Raw genomic sequence first — 22,287 nt, 5'->3', positions numbered from 1 at the left:
AAGACAGAAGCAATTTTATTTGGCCCAAATCTTTCTTCTCATACTCCGGATGTTGATCTTGCAGCTTTGACTTCCCAACTAAAGAGTTTGATCACAAATCTCGGAGTTAAAATTGATTCTGCACTTACCTTTGATGACCATGTAAACGGGGTGGTAAAATCAGCATTTTATCACCTCAGACGTTTATCAAAGGTTAAGCCCTTTCTTTCCAAGCGTGACTTGGAAAGTGTTATTCATGCCTTTATTACCTCACGTTTAGATTATTGTAATTCTCTTTTAATAGGGGTTGGGCAGGGCACTTTGTCACGCTTGCAATTAGCACGATTTTTAACTGGCAGAAGAAAATTTGATCACATCACTCCGATTTTGGCGTCTTTACACTGGCTTCCAATTGAATTCAGGATCCGTTTTAAAGTCCTTTTATTGGTTTTTAAATCTCTAAATGGTCTGGCACCTGTTTATTTGTCTGATTTGTTGAAGCCCCACGTCCCCACTCGTTCCCTTCGGTCAGCTGAGCAGTTGCTGCTTTCGGTCCCAAAGTCACGGCTGAAACTTAGAGGAGACCAAGCGTTCTCTGTTGCTGCGCAGATGCTTTGGAATAACCTTCCTCTCATACATTTAAATCAAGTGTTTGGAAAACTGTACTTCTAAAAGTACTTGCACCGTGTTCACTCAGTCATGAGCTGCTCCAACATGAATCAAATGGCTAAATTCTCCCCTCAGCATGCAGTCAAAGTCAAAAAAAGTCAAAGTCAACTTTATTTGTCGATTCTGCCACATGTACAGGACATACAGAGAATAGAAATTGCGTTACTCTCAATCCCTAGATAAATAGCAAATGAACATTTAAATATATTTAAATATAAAAGTGATTAAAAATGCAAGTAAAATAATTAAAAAGTAAAAATTTAAATAAATACAATTTTACATATAACAAGAAAGCTATACAATATACAATATAATGGGTAAGTGACATTGAGTGTAAACCAGGCAGAGTAGTGCAAATAGGCAAATAGTGCAAATGGAGATTTAGTAACGTACGGTAAGAGAAAGTGTAACAAGTTCTACAGCGTCTTGCTAATGACCAACTAATTGCATTCAGGTGTGTTGCAGCAGGGACACCAGCCCTCGAGGATTGAAGTTTGACACTCCTGGTCCAGATGAACAGAATCACCTTTTAGGGTTTCCTTACCTGGATGATTGAGCATGCATGCAGACTGTTTTATTAGAGCTTGTTTTTAACGCACTTTTGTAGACTTTATCAGGGTACTTCTGTAGTACCCTGATAAAGTCTAAGTCCATCTCAGCTGTAACAAAAACTTCCTACACTAGATTCGCTGAAGCTCTAATTTATTGTTTCTTTTCATTTCCCTCTGCTGTACATTGTTTTCAGACGCTTTCCGTCCCTACAGAGCAAGACTGAAGGTGCTGCTAAATTATTTCCTTTTTTTTGTAAAGAAAGGCAGCACGTGTCCTTTGAATCATCCGGCCCTCGCTCTCCTGAATTATAGATAGTTAAGCTCAGTGATTACAGCAGATTGCCATGCAATTGCCTGTGTCAGTCAACCGGAGCACCATCGACTGTCCTAGATTCACAAATTCTCCCTCGAGTGTCTCTCCTGGGATGCTACTCTTCCCCGACTGCTTCTGTTTAAGAGGTTTATGGGCTGAGAAGTGACAGAAATTCAAAGAGTGAAACTATTTTCAGCGCTTTTCAACTCGGCTGGTATGATGATACGCCGCGGTGGGATTGTTGTCACAAAATCTTAAGTAGAAGTTATTTTTGGTATCATATTAATAGGGTTGCTGTGTTGTTTTTGTCTGCCACAGAGAGAGAAGGAAAAGAGTAAAGTGGAGACAAAAAGTGATTTCAGGTAAACGTCTTTGAGTAAAAGTTTCTAATCTCTCTGCTCAGTAAAACGATCACCTGCAGTGTAACGAGATGATATCCAGGCATTGATGTGGAAGTAATCCACTCGTATAACCCCCGAAGAAACCCACCCAGGTGGATTTTGGATTTATATTGCTAAACTAAAATCACCATTTTTCCAGTGGGCAGAGAAAGCAATAAGCTTCAAGAGAAGCCAAACCCAGTCCTGAGCTTTGTGTTGTTTCTCTGTTGTGCATCCCTGCTCCTGATCGCGGCTCGGGACCCCGCACACTGGGGGCTGTATGCATTTCAAAGAGAGTATATCATGAGATAGAATCGCGTGTGGATGCTGAATCGTAAATTGGGAAATCAAACATTGATGAGTGAGTCATTAATAATTGAGAGAGGCAGCGTAGCGATCCGTTTGTGAGTAGGAGTTAAAAGAGTGACTAGCAGTCCAACATGAGGGTCTGCTAAGACGGGTAGAGGGTGGATGATTTCAGGCCATCCCAGATGAAAGTTGACAACATGTAGCACTTTCTCAGAGTCCTGTGTGTACTGTGGGTCATGTGTGACACACAATAATATGTGGACACAGCTGTGATTCAAGCATGCTCGCTCTCCTGTTTCACAGGTCATAAGCATCAAACGGATAAACACGGTGACATTTGTGCCGCGTTGTTTCAGGCTGTGGTTATGATGTGCAGTGTAATTACCTCAGCTACTGAAGCTCTGCCACACTAAATAAGTACACTGTAGTACATGTGTGTGTGATGAGGACACTATTGTTTTATGTATAAATAAATAAATGTAGCTATCTGCTCATATAAAAACATATAAATGTTCTTCCTTCATACTAAGATATTATTATGATAAATGGTAAATGGCCTGTATTTATATAGCGCTTTTACTAGTACCTAAGGACCCCAAAGCGCTTTACACAACCAGTCATCCACCCATTCACACACACATTCACACACTGGTGATGGCAGCTACATTGTAGCCACAGCCACCCTGGGGCGCACTGACAGAGGCGAGGCTGCCGGACACTGGCGCCACCGGGTCCTCTGACCACCACCAGTAGGCAACGGGTGGAGTGTCTCGCCCAAGACATATTTAAATTATTTTTTAAATGGAAAAATGTGTGTTTTTCATTTGTTTATTTATTTTAACTGAGCATTTCTTCTTCTCTCACCTCTTTTCACTCTCTGTGTGTTTCTACACCCCTCTGCATTAAATCATTATTATTCATCTGGGGCTGTCTTCCACATTGTGCCCTGTTCTACTCCCCTCACCCCCTGAAGTAGTTGCTGCAGATGGCTAACAATGCCAAATGTTTTCTTCCTGTTAAAAGGGATTTTTTCCTTCCCACTGTCACCAAGTGCTTGCTGATAGGGGTTTATCTGATGGTTGGGGTTTTCATTCTCTCTTACCTTACAGTATAAAGCACATTTGAAATGTATACAGTCCTGAATGCACAGGGTCCCGCTGAAGTTTACTGACAAAAGAAGCAGAGCTGTTTGTGTTTGTGTGAATAAATTCTGGCAAGACTCACCCGGGGAACAGCATTATGTTTCCTCTGCTCATTATTTCTTCTGTTTTACAGTTGTAATCCATCTTTACTCCGACTGTTACACAAACATGCAGTTAAACTTGATATTTTACTTCTGTTGTAGCTAATGTTACACTCTGGGGCTTGCAAAAAATGTGTAAGATTGCCAACTTGCAGTCTCATTTACACTAGAGTGACAATGACAAATATGGCAACTTACAGAGCACCACAAGTACTCAGAAGGTGTATTTATAATGGCACAGAGGTTCTCCTCAGGCAGGGCTCGGCAACCTGCGGCTCTTTAGTCCTTACAGTGCGGCTGCGCGTGGTTTATAAATTAGAAGTATTTAGCTGAAGTGTGTTTTATTTATGTTAGTTCTTTGTTAACTTGTAGTTCTAAATTGGAAGATTATTGTGATATTGAAATATAAAAATAAAATTATATTCTATTATTTTTTTCATCACTCAAAATAAGCGTCACACTCGCGGAAGCCGGTGTACCCGCTGAAACGCCGTGCATTTATCGAGACTTTCAACCCCAGGTAGGCCAATTATGGATCTTGGATCCACATTATGTCAGCAGCTGTTCTCCACCGTGAACTATGTTAAAAACAAACAGCGCTCACGCCTCACAGACGACAGCTTACAGTCCTGCGTAAAGATGAAAGTGACTTCGTACAGCCCCGATCTGCAGACGCTGTGCGCAGAGGTTCAGGAGCAGAAGTCCCGTTGTAAACATACCACGGCAGACCCGACGCTGCAGACCACGCCCCGCAACACACAGTAACCAGGTAAAATACATATTTAGGCAGAATTTTGCAAATATCTATTTTTCATCAGCATAGAGCTTTTTTTCCCAATTATTTTTTAAAAGTCAGATCAAGGCTCCAAAAGCCCAAAGGCGATATAAGGGTGGTGGCTCACAACAGTTTTTGTTTGCTGGATCATTTTAGTTCAGCTGGGTGTCTTTGCTTTTGTTATTTTATTTATGTAATTAACACATTTTGAGTTCAAAATGTGTTAATTACACAAATAAAATGTAATTTTCTCTGTAGCACTTCATGGGTTTCATAAGCAGCACACCTTAGTTGTTCACACAAAGCACAAAGGTAAAAAACAGTATATACAGTGTTATCTTCATTTTAGATGTCAAAAAGTATTTGCGGCTCCCAGAGTTTCCGTTTGCGTGGAAACCGGGTCCAAATGGCTCTTTGGGTGTTAAAGGTTGCTGACCCCTGTCCTCAGGGTTCACCAGCTGGAAGAAGAGGAAGGACCACCAACCGATTTCAGCAGACAGAATCTAGGCAAGCCTATTGATCCCACTATGACGAAATTGGCTTCAGTTTAGTCAAAGGCACAAGAGGAGGTGCTTAGAAGCCAGTTCTCATTTATTAGGACTGAATGGAGTTAAATGGCTGAAATAAGTGAAATAAAATGTCATTATTCTTACAGGGAAACAAGTTTTTTCCTATAAAACTGCCGATGCTTGTCGATTGGTCAGTTAAGGATTTATGACAGGATGCTCTTTGATTCCAAATGTCTGTCTTAATTCGACATTAAGAGTGTATTTAAATCCCAGCAGAAGCTTTCATGTGTGGAAGTGGTGTCATCAGGAGGCTGCTGACTGCTGCGTCATGCCTGAAATTAAAATGGCGGATGCTTCAAAGTGACGCTGTGAATACACAAATACAGAAAAGCCAGATTTCGATGCTGTAGGCTCAACAAGTTGCAAATGTTCAGAAACTTTACTTTCCAGTTTTTATTTCTGACATTTCTCCAACTTTCCATCCATCCACTCATTTTCTTAACCCCTTCAGGGTCACCAGGGTGAGAATGTGGGGGTGGGAATCTGACACTGGGGGGTGGGGCACACCCTGGACAGACAGAAAATCATTTGTGGTCACAGTCACGCCTACAAGAGATGTAGAACAATCAGGTAACCTAGCATACATGTTCTTGGAGCGTGGGGGGAAACCAGAAAATAGAAAAGTGTGTAATACACGTCCACTGTGTGTGGTGCTACGTTTGGTGTTTTAGTCAAAGGAGCTTGCAAAGAAAAGCGTCTGGACTTCTTTAAGTTACTTGAAGACGTTTCACCTCTCATCCGAGAAGCTTCTTCGGTTCTGAGGTCAAATGGTGGAGAGTCCCAGATATAAACCTAGTGGGAGTTTCCCCCCACAGAGGGACAAAAGGACCCCCTGATGATCCTCTAATCGCCTGAGCCAAGGTGTGAAACTGGGTGTGGGTCCCAATCGGCCAGAGTTTCGGGTGTGTTCATTGTGAAGCTTTGCAAGCTCCTTTGACTACGATGACCTGGATGACTGAGAACCTTCACAGACGTTTGGTGTTTTAGCTCTACCAGTAAGGATGCATTAACATTTTGGATATTCTGCATCCACGGTTGGTTCATTCTCATATTTTTGCCATTTTATTTTTAGTTCCAGTTTATTTATTTATTTTTTAAACTGCACTGACACTGAGTCCCTTAAAACTTGATCTTCACACCTCTGAGTTCTGAAGCGATCAGACAACCAGAAACAAGAAAGCTTCCAAAAATCTTTCCCCTCATCTGGGCATCTGCACCCTCACTGGTTTTCCAGCTTCTGAAGATTCAACATCTGACTACAGCTACATAATTTAAAACATTCAATATTAAAACCAGTAGTGGCATGACCTTAAAAAACCCACAATCCACAAGAGGCATTTTTATGGTGTGTGAACATTTACCCCAGAGCCACTGCTATACTGCTACATTTGCCGTCTTGATCCTTTACAGGATTTAATGCAGGATTTGCAGTTACCGCCTCCTATACAGAGAATTACTGACTTTGCCAGCTATACTGAATATTGATGTGAACTCTGGATGCCCCCAGTCTGCAAAGCAGGACAAGAACTCTGATCAAACCCCAACATTCATCATCTTCAGGAAAAAAAATACTGGATTTGTCATTTTATCAGCAAGATGTGAATCTGATGCTTAATGAAACTACACCTGCACTCTGGACAGCATGATAATGAAAAAGAGGCATTTCACAGTGAGAATGGTGACGTCTGGAAAAGACTCGAGAGAGCAAAGAGTTCAAGTTTCTGTATCTGGTTCTGTTTTGTTAAAGACTAAAAATGTTGCAGTTGCCACTCTGACAGTTTTGCCAACACAGACGGACGTCTTCACTGTGTTAGTGCAAATAACTGTATAGCTTGCCATGTGGCATAGCACCTAATTTAGTAGTATTCTATCAGTCTGTTACTAATTTGTATTTCTAGAAACATGAATGAGTGCATTTACCTCCACAGTTACCAAATCCCCAGCACAAACGAAAACCTCTGGAAGGTTTTGAAGCGATTGTGCTGTAAGTCTGTAGATTCAGACAGCTGCTGTCTCATTCTGCAGGGAAAAAAGTATTCTGACAGAAACTCCACAGATCATCTTCCTCCCTCCTTTTCCCTCACTCCGTCCTCCCAGACTCACAAACCTCATTATGCACATTATGCTGAGCGCAGATCTGCACAATCCCACAGACATGTTTAATGGGGGGGGTGTTTCCCCTTGTTTTTCTAGTTTGTCTCTTTTCTTTTGTCCTCACTGACCCATTTGAGCACTTCCAGGTACAGCCGTGGCCCAGCGAGACTCGATGATGGGGCTCGGGGGCTTGTTGCCTAGCAACAGGCAGCAAGCTGGCTTGTGTGGCAGTAGTGGCTTTATGTAACAGTGGGTTTGATGGTTGAATGTAGGGCGCTCAGTCTCCGGGGGGGAAGTGTAGGGACGTGTGTGTGTGTGTGTGTGTGTGTGTTTGGTCAGCAACCCCCCCCCCACCGCTTACATACACACCACCATTACCACCACCATGTACACACACACGGAGGGGATGGCGAGAATCCAAAAGGATACCCAGCGTGAATAAACTGACAGCCCCGCTCTCTGGATATAAATTTGATTTGATGTTGTGATGAAATGTCTGATTCTATTTTACCTTTGCAGGATGTTTATCATACATGAAGTTGTACATGTATATGTATATTACTTTACCTAAAAAGGTCACAAATTGCTGTATCCCTCAGGTGCAATACACATTAATCATCATCATCGCTGCAAATGTGCCGGTGTTAGCCAAATGCCAAATTTTTCCCACTGCTGTCCGCTGGCCAGATGTTAAAAAAACCTTTAAAAACAACGATTAGGCATACCAACATTTTGAGCAAAGGCGAAAGCAAGCAGCAGAAACAAAGGAGGAAAAGACATGAAAGGTGAAAGATAGACTATGCAAACAACTGATGAAAGACTCTGTACAACAGGCAGTTAAATCCTGTAAGACGGGGAATGATGTAAAGCCAGAGCAGACAGACACTCAGCGAGCAAGGCGGGATAAAGAAAAAACTGTATATAAAAGATGGATGTTACTGCCATAACGTCACTGCTTTCTGAAGAATCCATTCGAAGCCTCGGCATTAGCGTTTTTGGCCATGTTGCTTTTTTAGAGCTGGTGTTATCAGCTCATGCTAGCAAGGGTGGTTAGCAAGTCTCAAAAACTGTAATCTGTGCTAACATGCAAACATGCAAATTGCAAATGAAATACTAGAATTTCTCTCACCAGTACTGGTGCACCTTTTTTGATGGACTATTAGAATTCCCAGTATAGTTTTATTAGGAGAGTGATTCAAATTAGAGGAGGTAAAAAAAAAAAAGAGAAAATAGAAATGTGGTAGAGATGTGATCTTAAGGCGTGGTTATGATTAACAAAGCATATCAAGATTAAACCCACAGTAAATCCGGAGAACCCACTAAAAAGGTTGTTGCATTAGCCGAGTCTGCTGGATTCTGCTGTGGGGTACGAACAGAGAGGGCGCTGTTTGTCATGAACACAAAAACATCAAAGCTAAAAACATTTTTCATCCTACTGTGGTGTTTTTGAATGTTGGCTTTGTACGCTAGTCGTGTGTAGTTCTTGGTTTCTGTGCTCTTTAATCAGCACATTGTACATCTGTGTTGTGGGTCATTGTTTGAGTCCACACCAACATGCTTTTACACATGCCACATGTGTGTGTGTGTGTCAGCCTGTGTGTGCTCGCTCCTCTCCCTCGCCTGCTGGCCAGATGGCAGATGGCTCCTTGCGGTCAGCTGAGGAGCATCACTGGTGGCAGTTGCCATAGTGTAAGTGACGTCTGATTTATATTCAGCTAGTTTGACTTTTTTCTTAAATCACGGGGACCATCTGATGCAGAAAAGCTGAGCTGATCTAAACCGTTTCTGCATTAATGCATGTGCGTTCGCAGGGGTCTTTATTTCTGTCCTGGTTTAACAGAAAGGATGGAGCGTGTTTGGGTTCATGTGGGCTGAAAGGAGAGTTTTATTAACTGTGAATAAATGCTCGTCTCAGGACTCTGTTTCAACTTGGCTGCTTCATTTGGTGTGGACAACGGGCTCTGAGGTAATAATGTGAGCTCAGCTGCGATGCCACAGGCAGACTGTGTGTGTGTGTGTGTGTGTGTGTGTGTGTGTGTGTGTGTGTGTGTGTGTGTGTGTGTGTGTGTGTGTGTTTTACATAAAACAGTGAAAGGCCATGCCCATGACAGCCGCAGCAGCTCGTTCAGGGAGCAAAATTGAGAAAATTAAACATTTTCACTCACATTCCTGATGACCAAAGAAAAACAGGTTTGGACAGGGACATTGTATGGTAGCCAGTTTAGGCCAAACAGCAACCCTCAGGGATGAAAATAAAGCAGCCAGTGTGGAAGTGTGAAGAACTGCAGTTCCTCGAATGTCCACTTGAGGCTCGCTCCAAAAACGAGTGCCTATAGAGAAGCCTCTAACTAACTACAGAAGAAATAAACACGTTCACATAAAAAAGTTTATAGTTAATTTCCTCCTTAGTTAATTTTTTTCTTTAATAACTAATCCATTTGTTTTTTGTTAAAGAAAGATGAAAGATTGACATAACTACTGTGACATCACTTCTTGGTGACATTGTTTTCACTGTCACCATGTTGATTACGTGACTGACAAGTAATTAGCCAGTGACTAGCTACATACCACAGAAAGCCCTTTACTTAGAAATATAGTATGACTTTAAAAGTAAGAAAAGGCAAAGTGTTTACAGAGGCCAAGACAGAAAGCTAACAGCTATTGCCACCTGGTGGCTTTCAGAGAAATTGCCGGTTTAAAGCAGTGTGTCAGTGTCTTGGTTCTGGGTCATTCGACCGGGCATTTTGAGTTTGCAATGTTTTTCTGATTTCTTTGTAAAGTGTTAGTTTTGTCATTTAGTTTAGTCGTTGGTTTTCATGTAAGTTAATATTACTCCCAGCCCGTGTGTTCTCATCGCCGTGTCAGTCCCAGTTTTCTGTCCGAGTCTATCGTGTCTTCTGTGTCGCGTCGTCGTTGTGTTATGCTTTCATGTGTGCTCTCTCGTGTTCCCCCGCTCCCTCTCTTGTCTGACTTTCCTCCGGTGTCAAGCTCATGTGTTAGTCTTCGTCTCAGTGGCTCCTGTTTTATTTTGATAGTATCATGGTCCATGTTCAGTGTGTTTAGTCCCTCGTAACTCTTCTGTGTATTTAAGTCTCTGTCTTCCTTTGTTCATCGTCAGGTCGTCTGCTCGTCTCTCCGTGTTCATGGTTTGTAGGTTTTCCCGTGGTAGGTTCTTTAGATCTTTGATTAGTTTTTCCCCAGTTTAGGTTTTAGGTTAGTATACCTCTGTGTTCTTTCGCCTTCCTGCCTCAAGAAGACCCAAACGCAGACGCTCAAATAAATGCAGGGTCTGCAGCTGCAGACCCGCGACGATTAGCTTGATGACCCGGAAGCTTCATTCACATTTTTTGCGGTCTGTGGTTAAGGATTAAAGTTAAAGGTGGTGTAGCTCCATCCAGTCTAAAACGGTTATGAAGCATATTATAGAAGTATATTATTTTGTTGTTAAATGCATGTGCAGTGATGTGATATGAGAGAGAGTACATTATCAATGTTGTTATTAAGTGTATGTGTAATGGGTGTGTAGAGCTGTGTGTAGCTTTCTGACCCAGGACGCTGTAGTCTTTGTTCTTGTTAGATATCGGTTACCTGCCCAGAAATTTTGAAGACAACGATCAACATCATCATTTATTCAACAATTATGTTCATCTGATGAACAACATTGACTCTTTGAGATCTGTGTTTGGAGAGAAAAGTAAAAAAGAATTTTTACTTTTTCCGCTGCTCTCCCATCTTTCCATTAAAACAATACTTTGGGGGACCACGAGAGCTCACCTGTAGTTGTGCAGGTAACCTCTACACCAAGGCTACTGCAGGGACCTGGGTTGGAGTCCATCTCCAATTCATAAAAGATTTTAAAAAGATTTTAAAAAATTAATAACAGACCGTCAGTGCAGTCCTGATTATGGGTTATCATGTTGTGTGCTCTTTAAACACCTCGTGTACCACGTGAAGCCAAGCTGGAGTGTTTTTCCTCTGGAACAGTTTGTTCATAAAGTATCAGCTGGAATTTTAACCAGTCAGTATCGACTAAAGCCAACAGGAACGTAGATTTTAGTACCGTGGTGGTTGTGTTTGGTCGAGACCTCTGAGAGCTGAAAAGGAGGTCCACTCTTGTTTTGACCTCTGACCCCCTGAAGCTAAAGCCGCCTGGATAATGAAATCCGTTATCCATCCATTAGCCGCTGTATCGATGCGGTTTGCTCCTGGAAACCTTGTGATAGATTTTGAACCAAGAAAAAAAGTTTCCACAATGCTCTTTTTAAAAACAAATGCAAATAATGTTCAGGGCTGGTGTTACTGGTGCAGAACAATTAAAGTAAAGAAAGCTCTGTTATCAAACTGTTTGCATTAAGATGAACGCTAGAGGCAAAAGTCTGATTTTCTTGTTCTAAGCTAATTAATTTACTGTCATAACTCTGACTTTTATTTTCCTTGGAGTTTCTTTTGATGAAAGAAAATCTGCTTTTTCTGGAACATCAAACTCCTGCCTTAGGCAATCAAATTTTCCTCAAGTGTTTCTTATTTTTAATATTCAGAAACAATAACAACTCCCAACAGCAGGCAGGGAAACACCACGTGTCCGCCTGCGCGCTTACTGGTATATTTTAGCCAAAATAACAGTTATGATTTGACCAGCTGCTTCACTGAGGATCAAATTGGAAACAACCTGATGCTAAATCAGTAACAACCAATTTGTAATTGAATGCTGAGGTGTTCTGAAAATATGTAAATCCAGTTCATGACAGCAGACCTGCTTGAAGCTGTTGATTTGCTCTCACCACTTCATTTTTTAATATAAACACTGATTAATCATTAATGTTATAATTTGTGCCATACATTGGTTCAAGAAGTAATCAGGGATAGCCTCAGAGAGAAACTGGTCATTGTGCAGTTTGAGATTTATTCAATAATTATAAGGATTCAATATTGCATTCATACAATATTGATATAAAAAGTGAGTACCCACCTTTTGCTTGAGGAATTTATCAGGGGAATTTAGGAAGCAGACATATAAACACCGGACTACAACAGCAGTAATCATGCACACACTCCAGTATGGTTAAAGATCGGATACAATAACATCAACTAAGAGGCATCCAGGGAGGATCCTAGTTAGATGCCTCAACTAGCTTCCTTTGATATGGAGGAATAACAGCTCGTCTCTGCACCCGCTCCTCACTCCTCTGTAACGCTGAGCCCAGACGACCTTTAGAGGAAACACATTTCTGCTGCTTGAAACTGCAGTCTCGTTCTTTTGGCCAGAGCTGTTGACCACAGGTGAAGGAGGGAATATAAACAGACCTGAAAATCAACAGGTTTGCTTTCACACTCAGTTTCTTTTCATCATGACAGAACGGGACAGCATCTGCATCTCTGCAGAAGCAGCACCAGTCCATCTGGGAGTCGATCTCCCACTCGCTCCTTCCCTCTTTCACTCCTGAACAGAACCCGGGATACTTGAGGCAGCAGCTCATTCTTATTCCAGAGTGGACACACCACATTTTTCTGATTGGGAACCGTGGCGTCAGACTTGGTGTCAGAACTGTGCACAAGAAACCACAACTTCAAGTCAAGGACCCCTCTAATCCCAAGGCCTAAAAAATAATTTGCATTTTAAATTATTACAATTTAAGTGACTTAAGTGGATTGTAAAGACATTTTAATGCCTGTGTTAATACACTATGATACCTTTGCACAGCACTAAAAATATGAGAGATTAATAACATCACCTCATTGAGCATCAAGTGGGCCAAACTGGACCCTTTGAAGAGCTGCTTCTAGTCCCTGAACCACATCTTTGTCACCCCCATTTAGCTTGACATCCAGCTTTTGCAACAAACTTGTGTACACACACACACACACACACACACACACACACGCACACACGCACACACACACGCTTCACTGTGCCCCTGTCACCATAGCAACTCCATTCTCCACATCTCTGCTTCTCCCCTTGTTCCCTCCTCCTCCTCCTTCATGTCAAACAGAAAATCCATACGGGGGAGGGAAATGAGAGAAACAATCAATTTGTCCTGAACTCACCGCACTCGTGTTCGTCACTGTCGTGGTGACCAGATACTCCGAGTCGTTCCCGTTTGATTTAACAATCCATTCGTCGGCGATGTCTCTGTGGCAACATTCATTTGTGGCAGAAAGAGTGGGAAAGGAGATTTCATGATGCAACGATTTTTTAACATCTGAGATGATTAAAACAGTTTATTAGTTTCCGTGCTGTCGCCGTAATGAATCTGCTGATTTTCCTGAAGCAGTTTGTGGGTGAATATTACACCAAATTAAGCTGCATGGCTTCAGCTGCTATCATCACCTTTCAGTCGTGATGCTGCTGCCAGTTGGTTGTGCAAACATCTTAGCAGAGATTAAATTTACACATTTTACTGGAGGTTGCAGACTGATGAGTGCAGGGCTTCATTTATTGAAAAGATAAAAGCTTTAAGATTTTAAGCTTGCACTTCTAACCACATTATTTTTGAGCTGCCAACATGACACTTAAATCTCTGTCTTGGTGGGTCCTAGAATTTTGACACAACCAAGAAGATCCGTTTTTGGTCTCTTCCTGGCCCCTAGTGGTTAAAAATGATAAAAACAAAAATCACGTCAAAGCAAAGAAGCGTTGGAGGTATAAAAGACTCTTAAACAGACTTGGAACAGACACAGTTCCCAATCCGCACTATTGTATTGTGCCACGTTACCTTCGTGGTGCTGATAAAGCCTGGCCAAAGCACACAAATGTGTTAAAAGCAAATTAGTGTGTGGAAGCGATCACAAACATGTACCATTGGGAGAAACTTCTGCAGGAGAAACAAAGAAGCGAGGGAAAATAAAAATCACACAGACTTGTGTTTGTTTTATAAATGTGAGTAAAAACCTGGGGGAGAAGCAACCTGGCTACTGTGGTTAGCAGGGTCACCTCTCAGTGAAAAGGTCCTGGGTTTGAATCCAGCCTGGAGTCTTTTCTCTGTGCGGATTCATTCCAGCTTCCTCCCACAATCCAAAGGCATGCGTGGAGTTTGGCTAGCTGGTGATTTGAGTTGTCTGTAGGTATGAGTGTGTTGTTGTTACTGAGGACCAGAAACACGTGGGGCTCAGTAATAGCACACCTCAGTGCTCCACGCATTGAGCTGTCCTTCCATCCTGATATTCCTCTGATTGGAAAAGGAAAAGTTTCACTGCAGGGAAATCAATGAGAAAAGAAATCCACCATTCACTTAAAATACTTTCCTGATTAGTTTGTGTCTCTGTTGCTGGCTTCAGGTCTTATTGTAATAAGACAACAGGGTGATTCTTTTATAAATTGAGGTCCTCACACCTTACAGGCGATGCTTTAGAGCAGGGGCGAAGAACTCCAGGCCTCGAGGGCCGGTGTCCTGCAGGTTTTAGATCTCACCCTGGGTCTACACACCTGGATCAAATGATTAGCTCATTAGCAGGCCTCTGGAGAACTTCAAGACATGTTGAGGAGGTCATTTAGCCATTTAGATCAGCTGTGCTGGATCAAGGACACATCTAAAACCTGCAGGAGTTCTCCACCCCTGCTTTAGAGCAAGCATGTCATTTGACTGATGAGTCTCCACCCTAACACACCTTGTTCCTCTGTTCTACTCAGAAACACTAAGGCTACGTTCACACTGCATGTCGTAATACTCAATTCCAATTTTTTTGATCAAATCCGATTGTCTGGTTGTTCACACTACAAATAAAATGTGACAGCAAACGCGCTGTAGTGTGAACGGTTCACGGCCCTCGAAGCAGCCTGCATGCGCAAAAGAAGACGTCACACACAACGCGCTCTGTTTACGGAAATAAAAAATGGCGGCTACAGAGCCCAAAACGGTCAAGCTCATCATAAAACGGGCAGGTGACTCAACCACGTCCGTTTTGTTTGTTTACATCTTCAGCTTCATTAAACTTGGCTGTGTGCCCTCGTTCAACCATTTCTTTGGCAATGCACTCGAACACAGCCCGGTTACGATACGACCAATGTTCCCTCTAATTTTTCACGTGTCTGAGCGAACACACAAACTCCCTGAGCGTCCCTTGGGCCACTGTGAGCAATAGCAGACATGTGCACTGTGGTCACGCCAGCATCGAATCCATCCAAGTTACATGTTTATTAAAATAATCAAATTACAGCCTTTACATTTATGTTAGACTACTTTTAATTAGCTGCTTTAGCCCACTTACAATGAAAGTTTAAAAAAATCTTGTTCATGACCTGTGTAGTATGTTAACACTATTGGAAGTAAAAATAACTTGAACTCCAATTTGGAAAATCCAGCTTTCTTTTTTTTTCTTTTTTCTTTTTTAAATAAATCTCTGACTTGTATTATGAGTCTGAGTCTGTGGTCTGGGAGAGAGTCTGTAACTCTCCATCTGCAAAATACAGTAAATAATGACCAATGTTGGGTTATTAATTATATAGTTACTTCTTCAAAAAAGTAACTGAGTTATGCAAACAACGTTTTTTGCAGCCGTTTACCTAAAAATGCAGCAAAAGTGTTTTTTTAAATAAACATTTCAAACTATTTACAGAACAATCAGCTGTTCTGCATCAAATTTGATGCCACACAAATCATTTGTGCCACTCCAAAAAATAATTTCTGTCCACTATGAGATAAAGAACAACAGCCTGATACCTGCAGGCCTGACAACAGGAGATGTTTCACTGCTGTAACACCTGTAACATTCAGCAGTCGCCTCATTGTTCTGACACACACAACAAAATTATTGAATACACTACACACTAACTACACAAGATTTGAGCTAAACGTCGCAAATCTCTCACATCTCAAAACACCGCCACTCCTGAAACGTCCCCCTTCCTAAACAACTGAATGCCATGTTGCCATATCATTTTTTGATTGGTCGACATGGTACATTTTTCCACCAATAGGAAAGGGTGGTTGTTTTTTTTTTAATTTTATTTTGTTTTTGCTCACAGGCGGAGAGTGCTTTCCTTATAAAACGCCGTTTTTACCGTTTCTTCCAGCAGTAAATATGAACAACGATAGTATTCAAGAAGAAAACCAAACATTGTACAGGGTGGGCCATTTATATGGATACACCATAATAACATGGGAATGGTTGGTGATATTAAAGTCCTGTTTGTGGCACATTAGTATATGTGAGGGGGCAAACTCCTCAAGATGGGTGGTGACCATGGTGGCCATTTAGAAGTCGGCCATCTTGGTTACAACTTTTGTTTTTGCAATAGGAAGAGGGCCATGTGACACATCAAACTTATTGGTAATGTCACAAGAAAAACAATGGTGTGCTTGGTTTCAACGTAACTTTATTCTAGAGGGAACATTGGATACGACCCTTCAAGTTTAGCTTGAATATTTGTGCCGTTCAAACTGTTACACCATGATCGGATATGGGGCGCATAGGGTCAAAAAAGTCAGATTTGATGCAGTGTGAACGTAGCCTTAGATGATGATGTTTGAAAGCTCAGTTTTAGCCTTTGCAGTCCAACCCAATATTGGGTTGTGGAATCCTGTAGTCAAGCTAGCTATGTCTGTCTTTTATGTACAGCGTATGCTTAAAGAATGAATTTCTTTTTCAAAAGTTTAATTAGTGGTTTTAGGAAAAATATTTTTTAAATGTAGGTTTTTTTAAACTTCAGTTACAGTTACAGTTCAGTTTGTATCAGCAGGGAGGAATGAGGAAGAAAGAGATTAAATCTTTCTGCAGCCACACAATCAGCAAGTGTGTGTTTAAGGCTGAGTCAGTCTGCACGGGTGTATACCGCCATCAAGTGGATGTTCCTGCAAACTGCAGGATGCCTGTGATTTGTTCCTAAACCCATTTCCACCACTGATTTACAGGATTGTGTATGTGCACAGACAAGGACACCGTCAGAGTTTTCTTTAGTTAGCAGTCTGCTCTCTTGTCTGCTTCTTCACATTCATGTCTGATGTTAGAACTCATTTATTCACAAGAAAATCGTGTGTTACACAAATGAAGATTAACACATGGGGAATAATCTTCAGTTTCCTCAAATTACACCAAAGACGATAAATCTGATATGTCTTTGTATACCAGCTCCTTGATGGCACTCGTCTGGATTCAGGGACTAAATACAGGACTGATTGTTGCATGTGGAGGACATTTTTGGATGAAAGCAGACTACTTCTTTTTTACCCACTCATCTATTTGTTCCTTGTTACACTTGAATACAGGACATCACAAAGCCACAAACATGTGCAGGCTCAGCTCTGTCACGGTAGGAGGTGAAAGATGAGGGTGAAAGCTTGTGGAGGTAGAAGAGGGCAACACAGCGGTGGGTGGGAAAGGGCTTCTATAAATCCACAGAGATGGTTGGAAAATGAGGAACAGGTGAGTGAGTGGGTGTGGGGAGTCAGCTGAATCTTGATCAGCTAACAAGCTGTGCTAATGGGATCATTGAAAACACCTTCTTACTTATCAGTGTGCTGAGGTTTCTGTCCCAGAGCCACTTTGTCTTTAACATTTCCTACATTTTGGGGGGCATTTTGTGAGTGTGCAGGCCTTTGGACAGTGTCTTTTTGAAGACTTTCATTCTCCCCGCTACAGTAAAACATCAAAGAGCTGCTCTTACATCCTGTTGATGTTTGGTATTTGTGTTAAAACGGGAAGAGTAAAGCATCCTTCCTGTGTCTGAACAGAGCAGACGATCAGCTCTGATTCAGATCATCGACCATCAGCTGAGCTCAGCCGGGGTCCAGATGGTTTGGGGTTGTGCAGCAGTCTGGCTTCACTTCCAACTTCTTCACTTCACGCTTGTCAGATGTGAAGAGAAGGAAGAATTCATCAAAACCTTTTTAATCAAGAAGATAAAAAGATGTGGAAATGGAATCAGATACTTTTTAACCTGCCTGTTCTTCTGGAGACGCACTGAATGCCGTCTCTTTTCAATAACATCAGCATTCAAAAGATGGGACGGGTCTCATAAAGACACTTCAGGGTTAGAATAATACAGCTTACACTTTTACAAAAATAAATAGCAACTGGTTGATCTTACAGAGAATAAGACGCCTCACACTGGAACGCTGGAACTTTAAAGAAAATGGAACACGAGCCCACAAAGTAACGTGAAATGAGATTAGTTCCTATTTTCTCCTGATGGAGAGACGATCCAGTCTGACTCCTGCCTTTAAGTCGGGTTAATTAATTAGTTAATCCTAAAGGCTGGCAATAAGACGACAATCAAATCTTAAATGTATTCAGATCGTTTTAATAAAATGCATAATCTGTAATTATAGAGTGCTTTTCTAAAGCCACATTACAAAGTGCTTCACAGAAGAAAACGACCTCGTAACACACAGATGTTGTTATGAATTACGTGATGGTGTTGTGGTCTTTCCTTTCAGAAATGATGGTTTGGTGTATCCTCTGCTAAGAGGTGACACAGGAAGGACTGAAGCACTTTTCCTTTTCATTCAACCAGCTACATCATAGGAAGTTACACAGAAACCTCTGAGACATTTCCCTCAGTTAGAAATACTGAATACTAATGACTCGATGACGATCACTGACTAACCTTTGTGCTTGGCTTTGTGCAACGAATGTAGACATATGTCTGAAGTGCACTTGGTTTAACTAATCCTCAGTCAAAGCTCATCTGTGTAATAACCAAATGTTGATAAATAATCAGCACCACAAACCTTTGGATTTCGACTTTCATTTTAGGGTGTATCTAAACCTGCCTCTTATGGGAAGCCATGGAAACGGGACAAAAAGGCAACCAGACACATGGTTTGTATAAAAAATTAGACCCCTTTTTATTGTGTTCTCATATATAAAAGAAATACAAAAAAGAAACATCGACACCGGGCGAGGGTCAGAGCAGGGCGGGGTTTATAGGCAGGGATGGGTTGGGAGTCAGGTGACATGAAAAAGGGGAAATGACAGGAGGAACATCAGACAGTCCGAGGGGATCGGTCAAACGGATATCGAACGGGTGAGGGTGGATGAGTCTCCCTCCCTCCTTCCTTCCCACCTCAACCACAACCAACTCCTACTCTTCTCCTTCTCCTCCAAAGAGAACTTTCAGTTCTTCAAACATGCATCAAAAGCAGAGATGTTCAGGAGCCAGAAATGATCTCACTGGTTGAGTTAACCCAAAGTGGGAGGGGCCAGAGATTTTCTTTTTCTGAGCACATTTGGGCTACCTGGTAAACCTAGAACGATGAAAAGAAGTCACTGTGGTGAAAACATGTAAGTGACTTTCATTCATTTTTACATGACATTCATGATGTTGAAAGGTCAGCAGGCTCGTTCACCACAACAATATAATCCAGTTAGCCTCAATGCTAATGCTCAATGCTTTAGCATTGAGCAAGAGCCTCAATGCTAATTCCAATAATCACCTCAGAGATTAGCAAGTTTTTTCCACCTCTCTTTGGCTGCAGATCTGTGAACCTCTTGGTTGCGCGCCTGCTTTTCTGTGTACATTCAGTGTTTCGCACCAAAATGCGTTGAGTTTATCCTGAAGATCTGAAAAACTTTCTGAGTGCCCTTTATTCCTCTTTAAAACACTGGCAAAGTTTTAAAGCCAAGTGCATCTGAAAAATGAACCGAAGCTAATGTACCAAAAACTGCAATTCCTCCAATGACCACTCGAGGCTGTCTTCAAAGGTGAGTCAGTCTCCATACAGGAAAAATCAGCACGTTTACATGTTTACAACCTGGTTTAAAAAAAAAAGAAAAGAAGGAAAAAAGATTTAGTTTAATAATTTAGATTATTAGTATAGATTTACTTCAATGGCTGACCTAGTTTATCTGGTGACTTTTTTTTAAAGCTTTTTTTCATCCCTTCGACACCATTCTTGTTTTGAGTGGACAAACCCTTATTTTGAAAATTCAGCTGTAGCTAACCAGCTAGCAATTGGCCTGTTCACATCTCGTGTTTCCCGTGCTGGCAGACTCACTGGACAGGTTTCTGTTGAAAGAACCAGCGCTCCACTGCAGCTGGCGATGGCAGTGATGGAGTCTTTCTTGTGATCTGGAAAGCTGCTGTGAGCTACGGGGTCGCCTTTACCAGGACCTGCAGCAGAGGAACCATTCATGTACCCAATTCAGTGAAGCTGCAGAGCATAAGGACTACTGTAAAATTTAACTCATTACTAGGGGTATGACCAGACTTGTTAACAAGTCAAACTCCAGTATAGCCATTGGATGCTAACCAGGCTACAGTAGCTTCTGTTCGATTGAAACTTTCCACCCTGCATTCTTCACATCCAAACATCATCATATCTGGCTTTTAAAAAATAAAAACAGATGTTGATGGAAGCTAAACGTCAGAATTAACAAACCACTGGGTGACACTCTGGTAGCTACGCCAGTCCTCTATTTACAATCAAAGTTGGAAGCTTGCAGAGTGCACATTTGCTGCAGAGCTTATTCTTTGGGGGTCAGGGCTTTTCTTCGTGCATAACTGTCACATGTAGACCAGTATGAGAGTGTAAAGCCTGCAGCAGGTATTACATAACCTGCAAAGGTGAATTTACTAAGTAGGGGTAGGTGATATTGTTTCAAAATTCCATTGACATTTTAAGAAAAACTGCAACTTTTGATGTTATAGGGAATAAAATGCTGAATGTTGAGCGTTGAGGTGACTGTTGCTGTGATTTGGTACTATATAAATAAAATTGAACTGAATGTTGCTGCAAGCAGCAGTATTTATAGGTGTAAGTAAACAAACGAGCTGCTGTCACTGATGACTTGCTACCAGTTGCTGCTGCTAGCACAGATGCTAGCAGCGTTTTAGTGTAATAGTAGTGCCAGAATAAGTCAAACCTAAGCACAAAAGTAGTCTACGTCATGTGTTCCCTGGAAATTTTAATCCATCCATCCATCTTCTTCCGCTTATCCGGAGCTGAATCGTGGGGCAGCAGCCTTAGCAAAGAAGTCCAGACCTCCCTCTCCGCGGCCAGCTTATCCGGGGGAAACCCAAAGGCCTCCTCCCAGTGGGACATGCCCCAACCACCTCAACTGGCTCCTTTCAATGTGGAGGAGCAGCGGCTCTACTCTGATCCCCTCCCGGATGGCTGAACTTCTCACCCTTGGAAGATCCAAGGGTGACCCCCTCAGAAGTACAAGACCAAGGGAACAGTTCACCCTGCCAGAGAGAGGGTTACCGGGGCCTCTCCCTGGAGCCAGGGAGGTGTTCGAGGGCGAGCATCTGGTGGCCGGGCCTTAGTCCATGGGGCCTGGCCGGGCACAGCCCAAAAAAGGGACATGGGCCCATCCTCCTGCAGGCCCACCACCCGTAGGCACCGTAGGGGTTTAGTGCAATGTGTGCCGGGCACCGTCCAGGAGCAAAGGTCCTGGCAGACTGATTCTCGACTACCAAGACTAGCAATTGTGACATTAAAAATTTTAAATCAAAGCAAACGCTCAACACTTTAGTCAAACAACAACTAAAGTAAGTCCACCTTGTAAGTGGAGCCACACAGTATTTCCCATATAAAACTCAAACATATTTTCTACACTGGATGTTGTATTTTTAGTCAAGCTTTTAAACCAGTTCAGTAACTTCCATTTTCTCTTCCTGTCATTTAAGTGTATCTAGCAAGTGCTCCAGTGACACTCACTCACACGTCATCAGCTGCTAGCATCCTCTCCTTCATAGCCTGGTTGTGCTGGATGGTGTGACTTTGTTTGTTGTTTCCACCTTTAGCAGGAACTGGGATTTTTTGCAAATATTTTGCTGTAAAATTATTCGTACTTTGTAAAGTAACATGCTGTGTCAGTTCCCGCCCTCAGACAAACCTGGGTTTGTTTCATTACTGTACACTCTGGGTACCGTAAAAGCATGGCGTTGCTATAGCAATGATGCAGTGACATGATATTTATATATCACATGATGTGCAGTTTGCTTTGTAACCATTTCAAAGGCTTTAACCACATTTGTCAATGAACTAAGCAAGACCTCGTTCTGATTCATCTTCTTTAGGGTTTCCACCAGTGTACTCCAGGCCTTGAACTGACGCCAGTTCAGTCGTTAAGTAAGCTAATGTGTCTTACTAGTCTGCCTCTGTTTATCTTTTTCAACATCTTAACTATGACAAAGTTTAAAAGAACAGCTGCTCAGTCAATATAAGTTTGCTAATGTTCACAGCAGGTTAATTCAGTCATCGCTGTATTGGAATGAAGTCTGGATCTGGTGCTCTCCTGCGTTTACAGCTGCATTGTGTGATATAAATGTGTAGAGGGGCAAAAATCATGACATAGTGAACTCAAAGTGCTCGCAGTGACATCACTACTAAAATTCAGGCCCATCCAAACTCAGTGCAACAAATTTAACACCTTTAAAATGTGCATGAAATAATTTAACTTCTCTGAAGGATGGATGTTGGAGGAGAATATCAGTAACTTCCTGCTGTATCCTGTTGACCT

The sequence above is a fragment of the Copadichromis virginalis genome, linkage group LG18 (genome assembly GCF_057382275.1).
Source record: "Copadichromis virginalis isolate Kocher_CV1m ecotype Utaka linkage group LG18, C_Virginalis_male_GT1.1, whole genome shotgun sequence".
NCBI lineage: Eukaryota > Metazoa > Chordata > Actinopteri > Cichliformes > Cichlidae > Copadichromis > Copadichromis virginalis.
Note: the sequence above shows the minus strand (reverse complement) of the source record.